At 43.2% G+C, this 8,086-nt stretch overlaps 1 pseudogene; it reads right to left on the bottom strand.

Annotated features, from left to right (window-relative positions):
- Window positions 1-1,437: 1,437 nt before the first annotated feature.
- LOC120295997 lies at window positions 1,438-3,366 on the bottom strand (annotated as a pseudogene).
- Window positions 3,367-8,086: the final 4,720 nt, after the last annotated feature.

Raw genomic sequence — 8,086 nt, 5'->3', positions numbered from 1 at the left:
ATTCATCAAAGTTTCATTAAACATTTATTAGTCAAAACATTGTTTTTATTGCACTTAAGCTATATGAGTGCCCCAATTAATAGCGTATGCTTTATGGCGTCCATATGGGTAGATTTTTAAATGGTTCTTATTGACAAAACTTTAACAAATGGTAAATGTGTAAAGAGCTATCCATAATTCAGGGCACCGCTCATGTCTCAATTTCGCAAATCATGTTTAAGAAGTTTAGCATTGGTCTAATATCAAACCGAATCACTGCTTACGCACTGTGCTGAACGGAAGATGACTGCCAATTTTGAAAAGTACGACCGATTATTGGTTATTATTAGCAATATTATACGATGCAAAGAAAACACGTGTTCCCAAAAGGTTGGGTTTACGGACCCCTTCTTTATTTATATTAGTCTTTTCTTGTTTGGTCAAAAACAATGGCCAATTGCGAGAGTACACAGTGGGCTGCCAATTAGAGTCTCCTATTACAATCGCGACGCGCGAAGGACCCTGACCCTCGCAACCATCTAGAAGCCATCTTTACACCTGTTGTTCTCAGCCGCCCAATGACGGACCCACCGGGAGGCTGGCAGGAACCGCTGTGAATCTATCCGCCGGTCATCAATGCGAATCTCTTTGCATGCACAGAATATGGTTTATGATAGTTTATGTTAAGTTTTAGTATCCTCGAGACTAAAGTAGTGTAATTCCTTTATCTCACTCCCTAAGCTAAGTTTCCACGTTTGCAATTACCGCCATCAATTGTGACGAGCTATTTGTCAATTGAGCATCTAAACATGACCTATGTTCAACCTTCAATAAATTTTTATTGCCCTAATCACTACTTAAAGGATTTTTTTTTTCCGGTAATCGAGAATCCGCCTGAGCCCCCTTTCGCTTACGCTATTCGGGGTCACAAGGTCCTCCAAGTACCCGATAGCACCTTCGAACTTTAATAGCGACTATACCTTGAGGGAGACTAGCACGGTACCCCATCATCATGGCCCCCCATTTACAACGCTAGCAACTACGAGTTTCGAACTCTCGACCTCAGCAATAAAGGAGAGACTCTCAACCAACACAGTTACCCATCGGTGGGTACTACTTAAAGGATGTTTATCTTGAGCTAAGCCATATAATTAGATGTCTCTCTGATAATTAATGGCAAAAAAAAAAAAAAAAAAAACAATCACCAGTCACCAGTTTTTCCAACAACTCTTTGATAACTTAGCAATAATTATATTGATAACAAATAATAAAACCATCAAAGAAGATACATACTACCTTACTTAATCCTGAAGATCAATTGGAAGTTTAAACATGAAGGGATGGAGAAATTTATATGAAGCAAATACTATCCGAAATAAAATATCGATGAAAACATATACCGAAAGTAGGAACTCATACTGTATTTTGGAGCAATGCAGAGGAAGCTGAATAAGAGGATTATATAGAAGACGTAGTAAATGTGGAGCATTGAATGCCGCTAGTCGAGGTGGCATGAGACGAAGCAATCGATACTGTAGAGAATGTGGATAGAAGCCTCAGGTATGTACGGACTGGCAATTTTGATGGGAGAACGGGTGTCGAAGCATTAAAGTTGAGAACATTTAATGCTTCTCTTATGGAAGGACGGCTACTGTAGTCTGGATGAGCACACCACAACCCAACAACCATCAAGCACTCTAGTTGCTTCCAATCGAAATCGATACCAAGTTTCGGATCTACCGCATCAATTAGCCTCTCTGTTCCATATAGCTCCCAAACCCAGTCCACAAGCCTGACTCGGCCTTCCTTGGTCCTTGGCTTGATGACTTCTCTTCCACAAGTTATTTCTAATAGAACAACTCCAAAACTATAGACATTCGATTCCTTACTAGCCTTACCTGTGTAAACACATTCAGGACCATATAGCCCATGGTTCCAGCCAGCACCATCGTTTGTAACCCTTTGGCATGGTCAACTAGCCTAGCCAAACCAAAGTCTCCTATTTTGTCATTAAAATCAAAATCGAGCATGATATTGCTGACTTTATATCCCGGTGTATAACGCATTGTTCCCATTCTTCATGGAGGTAGAGCAATGCCAAGGCTATGTCTTGCACAATTTTGTATTGATTCTCCCATGGCAAGAAAGATCGTTCTTTGAATAGATGAGAATCAAGACTACCATTAGACATGAACTCATAGATAAGGAGGAGTTCCTTTTTCTCATGACACCATCCAATGAGTTGGACTAAGTTTATGTGTCGTAGCCGGCTTATGGTCATCACTTCGGCAGCATACTCTACCAAAGCCCCCTTCTCCAAGCAATTGTTCGACTGCAAAGTTACCGGTCGCCGCGACCAATTCCTTGTAGGTGAATTTCTTGGGGCCTGACACTTGGTTGAATTCTTCGTCAATCGCTAGATGATCTTCTTCTCCACTCATGTCAGTTCTCGTGCTCTTCGAACGGTGACGAAACCAAATAAAGGCTCCAACAAGAATGAGCAATAGGAAAGAACCTGAGCCTAAGATAGACGACAGCCATGACTTGCTCTTTTTTCCAGCCCCGTGCACGTTAGAGCTGAATTCCCATGCCTCAATAGTGTGCAACTCGAAATTTGAACCTGTGCTAGCCGAGAAACCGAAATTTACCCACTCCTTCGGCATATACTCTTTCATGTTGACTATATCATATATGGCGGAGGTTTTTATGTTGGTACTCGTGGAATCAGCGTCTATCACGAGAACGGTCAAGTTCTGCGTGCTAGAATTGTATGCTATCGTAGCATTAATCCGCCCACCATTCATGATTTTATCATTGAGCCAATCGACGCAGCTTGAATTCTTGGAATTGAGATTATTCAAGTCTATACCAACATGTGAACAATTAGGGTCCATACCGTCATTGGGCGCAGTGTCGAACTCAATGGCTACAAATGAAAAAAAAAAGTTCTGGAAGGACTGCGAGTCAGACCTTCAAGACCAAGTCGTTCTCCCGTCGAGTTGTCTGGGAGTACAGACCCTTCGGCACAAGAAAGAAGGTCAATCCATCAGCAAAAACCGTGCTGTTGTTCGAATTGATGACAAAGGTGAAATGGGTGGTGAAATCCGCCACGTTCCCGGCCGCCTTATCCCAAAGGCGCATAGGCTTGTGGTACGTGGCCCATCCCACGCGTTCAGTGCTGGACTTCGTAAGTTGGATGAAGCTCCCATCATAACTTGAATCGCCTTCGAGTTTTATGATACTATCGTTGAAAGTCTGGAAGCTGAAATTGATGCCCTGTGACGATGCCGAAGCAGTGAAGACAAAGGCTAGCGAGAGAACCAAGACTAAGAGTGATTGAAGCTCTCTGGTCTTGAAATTAATGATATCTGAGCTGTGAAGTTCCATTCTCGTTGAAGGAAAGACTGAGGAGTTAACACAGCTTTTTGGTTCCTTGATGTCGTTACCGGCACATATAGGCGTCCGTGGCATGTTCCAAGCGCTTTTCTTTGTTGAAGAACTTGCCATCGACCGTGGAACGGTTCTATGCAGACAAAATTGACAAAGTCCACGCGTGCTTCCACGACAACTAACCTCTTGATTTGAAAATATGAGTAGTCTCTTGATTTGAAAAAAAGGAAAAAAAGAACACGATTAATTAATTCCTCCAGCTTGGCATTGCCGACAACTGACGTAGAAGAAATGAACTGAAATGGCCAGGTTTAGCATTTTTTTTTTTTTTTTAAATTTTCTGAACTTTTTCTTTTATTTCTCCTTTTCTTTTCTTATCTTTTCACACCACTTCATTGCCAAGAAGACATCACTGTTGATCTTCTTTTTATGTGGCCCGCACCATCGTCGGAAATGGCGGGTCGCGGCCCTCGCCCATATCTGCAATTTTAATCTCTCCTCTCTAATTGGTTCCATTTTTCCGCAAGCGAAGTAATGAAATCCCACTCGCCTCACACCATCAAATCGCCTCCTGTCACCATCACCACCTCTCCCTCTCCATTAAGACTCTTGTCTTCTTCTGCGTTTCAGCGTTCAGTAACATTGCCGCAACAATCTGCAAAACAATCCGATTCTTCTTCGATCCCACGACTCGTGCAGCTTCACTAATACTCCTTCAATTCCAGTCATCATGATGAATGTATACGTTAGAGAAGCTGAAGAGAGAGATGACCCCCTCCTACTTCCTCACTCCTCGGTGACAAGAAACAGTCTCCAAAAATGGATTTCGAAGAAGCCATAACGAAGCTGACCACCCAGAGGCGCAACGAAAGAAAAGGTGGCCCTTAGCTCAACAGGTGGGACCATCATCTCCGTTCGCAGGGTCGCCCGAACCCAACTACCCAACGAATAAAACCGACCATCCTAGTCGAGAAGCCATGCCCGATGAGTTCCTATGCCCTGTTTCGGGGTTTTTCATGGCCAGCCCAGATCTACGCAAGGGTCGCTAGCCATCACCGAGGTCCCGGTGAAGCCTTGCCAATAGTGTGCGGTGATGGTGGGACAGAATAAGAAGAAGATGAACAGTAAGGAAAAGAATAAAAGAAAAAAATCAAAACAGTAAAACGCTTTTAAAAAAAAAAAAGCCGAAGATTGAGACCATTGACGGTAAAAAGAAAAAAAAGCTTATAAAATTTCTTAAAATAACTTTGTTTGGAGTCATAGACATAAACTTGCGAGTCTTATCATGTAGAATGGTTGGTACTAATTAGATTGTGAATTAAGGATTGTTGATTTAAATTAGTCGCATGAACCATATTGAAAAATTGTCAAAAGATTTAGAACTACATTGTGACCTCCTTATATTAAATTTAGGACATTTTGAATATTTTTTCCAGACAAAAGCAATCCCATTAGACTTCCTCCATTTGTCATTAAACATGTGCTCTAAAGGATAATCTCTAATTACATAAAAATGCTGGAATTTTATAAAATCCGATTTATAAAACAGTTTACAAGAGCAAACCTATTATTGATTATTGAATATAACTTGTGTAAAGAGCCAACCAAAGTTTACAACATCATGTAATAAACTAATTAGGAGATTAGATTGAACGAATTAAGTATCAATCGATCATTTTCCCTTGCTGCTTTCTTGTATGACACTGATTTTCCCCCATTTCTTTAATTCATGCAGTCCATTAAGAGTTGATTACCTATATTTAATTTTTCCTATTGCATTCTACATTTCTAAAACATAACCATATTAATTTTCATTTTTTTACGATTAGTTATGCCAAAGGCTGGTAATTTTAAATTCTCCCATTAAGGAAATTCAACTAACTAAGCGAATACAAAATCTCCACAGCTCCGCAGTTGCCTACGATTCCCCTTTGGTAAATTTGCATGAGCGATGTTAATCCTCAATCGCTGTCGTTCCTCAAACCCACGTCGCATCATAGCACATGATGGTTGAAACATTCACAACCATGATCAAATGTTGCCGCATTTGTAATGTCATGTGTCTCTCTTTTGAAAGAGGTGATTTATAGCTTGTTCAACTTTAGACTTTTTGTTTCAAACCAATAATAGAATAATCCTTCTCGTTCCTGTTGAGTTCCCTTCTTTTCGAAAGTTCCTCAATTTAGGGAAGAAAGCAACTTGTTTTTGTTTTCCATCATAAAAAAATAACTTTTGACATTTTTCTTATACTTGAGAAGAGGAAAAATCCAAGAAACTGAAAGGTTGCTGGAGATCATTCTCTTTCTAATTATTGCGTCTAGAAAAAGGGAACTCCTCCCTTATCTTTGTCGCGACCTGCTTTTTTTTTTTTTCGGCGCCCGCAATCGAGTACGGGCGCCTAAGGAGGCTAATGGCTCAGCTGAAATTATTTATACCCGGACTCTCCTAAGTCCACCAATTCACGACTTTAATAGTTTAAGTTTTTAACCTGTAAATCAATTTTTAAAATGGAGTCGCCACTAATCGATTTGGGGTGGGTTGATTAGAAACCCAAGCGAAGTATTAGAAGAAATACTCACTCTGCGCAACTAGAGAAATTAGGATCGGGGACTTGATTATACTAGTTAATCACTAATGCCCTTTGGTACCTAATCTTGTTTAAACCTTGAGAATTTTTGGATGTTCGAGGGATTTTCCATGCATTTTTGGGAGGAAAAACATTTTTAGTCTTTTTCTAATTTTTTTGACACAAAAGAGATTTTTGGTATTTTTGAAAAAAACAAATCTTTTTGGCTTTTTTCTGAATTTTTTGGCTTTTTCATGAATTTTTGGCTTTTTTTGGATTTTTGGCATTTTTTGGAAAATATGAAGTATTTTGATTTTTTTGGAAAATAAATTATTTTTTTTTTTTTATTTTTGGAAAATAAATTATTTTTTATTATTTTATTATTTTTATATTATAATAATATAAAAAACGAATCGGTCGGATCCCCGGGTTGGGTCCAACCCGCGTTCGTCCCGCGGGCCCGAGCGGGCCCGACTCGGGTTTTTTCCTCCCATTTTTTAAAAAATAAGCCCAAACCACTCTTGGCCCGTTTTATAAAACTCCAGTTCAAAAGCTACCCGGCCCACGCGCACAACCCGGCCCGGGGAAACCCTACCCGGACGCCAACCCGGATCCGCCCGACTTCGACCCGGTTCAAAGTCGCGACCCGGATCATGGAACCCTCCCGCCGCGACCCGCTTCGACTCGACGCAATGCCTCCTTCCTCTTTCGCTCGGACGGGAGGCCACGGAGGAGCTCGGGGCAGCCGATCGGCGTCGACAATGGCAGCGATATGGAGGACAGCAGTTGTAGGTTGATGCGGCGTGGCGGCACGGTGGCGGTGCGAGTGGAGATGCAGAGGGAACGGCGGACGGAGCGTGGTCGATGGCGGATCCGCGGTGGCTCGGGGCAGCGAGGAGGGTTTCGGCGGAAACGGCGACACCAAGCGGGGTTGATACCGGCGTGGAGAGGGTATGGCTCACGCGGCGTTGCTGGTTTGCACCCAAAGTCTCGACCCTTGGTTGGAGGCGCTCTTGCCTAGAGCGATGGGGCGGCGACGGTCGCGATGGCAAGGCCTCGGCTTCCCAGGGGCATCGGTGTGGCGTTGGCGGGTCGGTCTCGGCATGGCGTCGGGGCGGGGAGCTTTCGCGCGAGAACCTCACTTCTCCGGCTAACCCTCGCTCGGCCTCTACCCTCAAATCGACCCTTCACGCTCATAACTCTCCCTCTCAAGCTCACCCGCTCGCGGATCCGGGGTTCGCTTGCCGCGGCCTCCCCGATGTCTCTCGGTGGGAGGTCATTTAGCTTGCGACCCGATCCTCCGCCCTCTTGGCTTGCTCTTCGATTTCCCCCTTGAAGTCTCTCAAAGGGAAGATCTCGAAGTTCGCCGTGGTTTGGCCTTCCCCCAACACCCTATTTATAGGCGCGGGGGTGCCGGTCGACGGAGGCTAGGCCGGCCCTTGGTTTGCCAACCGGCCTTCCCCGCCGGCCGAACCGGCACGTCCCTCCTCCTCGACGAAGGCTCGCTCGCCATCAATGCCGTGTCCTCTCAGCCACCGGCCTATGCTCCTCTCTCTGTCCTAGCTTGTTCTTCGCGCGTCGGCACCCTTTGCGCGCGTGAGTTGCAGAGGCGTAGGGGAAGAAGATGGAAGAAGGAAGAAGGAAGAAGAAGAAGAGAAGGGGGCCGGGCTTTTGGGGAAAATGGTGGGCCATAAAGGCCTTCGTGGAAAAGAAAAAGAGGGGGGGGGCTGGCTTTTTTTGTTTTCTTTTGTTTTTACTTTTTTTTGTTGTTTTTGTTATTTGTTTTTTATTATCCAAAAAGGAAATATAAAAGAAATTAAGGCCTAATTAATAACTTAATCAAAATTTTAGGTGACAACAGCTGCCTCTCTTTGAAGGTAAGTTCGCAGAAGTTGCATTCAAAGACAAACCTGATACCTAAATTTTGTCTATATATATGTAATAGATTGTATATGTCCTATGCAGAATATGAGCAATATAACATTACACATACTAAGACAAATAAGAAGATACCTGTAGTTACTTACCGGGAGTGAGTGAGATAGGGTGTGAACCCCGAGTTTTGGCAAGCATTAAGGCGTCATCTTACCTCTTTGCATGAGGAGATTGCTTTTCCAAGGATCCGAACCATTCTTCGGTTGCCTGTTGGAG

Source organism: Eucalyptus grandis, chromosome 7 (assembly GCF_016545825.1).
Source record: "Eucalyptus grandis isolate ANBG69807.140 chromosome 7, ASM1654582v1, whole genome shotgun sequence".
NCBI classification, from domain to species: Eukaryota; Viridiplantae; Streptophyta; class Magnoliopsida; order Myrtales; family Myrtaceae; genus Eucalyptus; species Eucalyptus grandis.
Note: the sequence above shows the minus strand (reverse complement) of the source record. Positions and strands in the feature narration are given on the sequence as shown.